The sequence below is a fragment of the Penaeus monodon genome, chromosome 19 (genome assembly GCF_015228065.2).
Source record: "Penaeus monodon isolate SGIC_2016 chromosome 19, NSTDA_Pmon_1, whole genome shotgun sequence".
Lineage (NCBI taxonomy): Eukaryota > Metazoa > Arthropoda > Malacostraca > Decapoda > Penaeidae > Penaeus > Penaeus monodon.
In genome coordinates this window covers 6,339,319-6,339,532 of record NC_051404.1, presented here as the reverse complement: position 1 = coordinate 6,339,532, position 214 = coordinate 6,339,319, and the positions used below count along the sequence as shown (strand labels likewise).

Genomic DNA, 214 nt, shown 5'->3' with positions numbered 1-214 from the left:
GACCAACGCTCTTTAAAGTTTTGACCTATATGTGGAAAGACAGAATGAGGGGCAGGGAGTGAAAGAAGCGAAAGGGGAAGGAAGGATGAGGTGGAGAAGGGCAGAAATGTATTAGTGAATAAGGGATATTTCATCTCACAAGCATTAATTTTAATCGCACACACTTGTATATAAATACTTATTGTTATTAATATTTGTATCGTAGAGTCGTAGC

At 37.9% G+C, this 214-nt stretch overlaps 1 protein-coding gene across 1 annotated transcript in view; it reads right to left on the bottom strand.

Annotated features, from left to right (window-relative positions):
- Positions 1-214, bottom strand: part of LOC119585320 (high affinity nerve growth factor receptor-like) — a 33,641-nt gene that overhangs the window by 15,145 nt on the left and 18,282 nt on the right. The window lies entirely within an intron of this gene.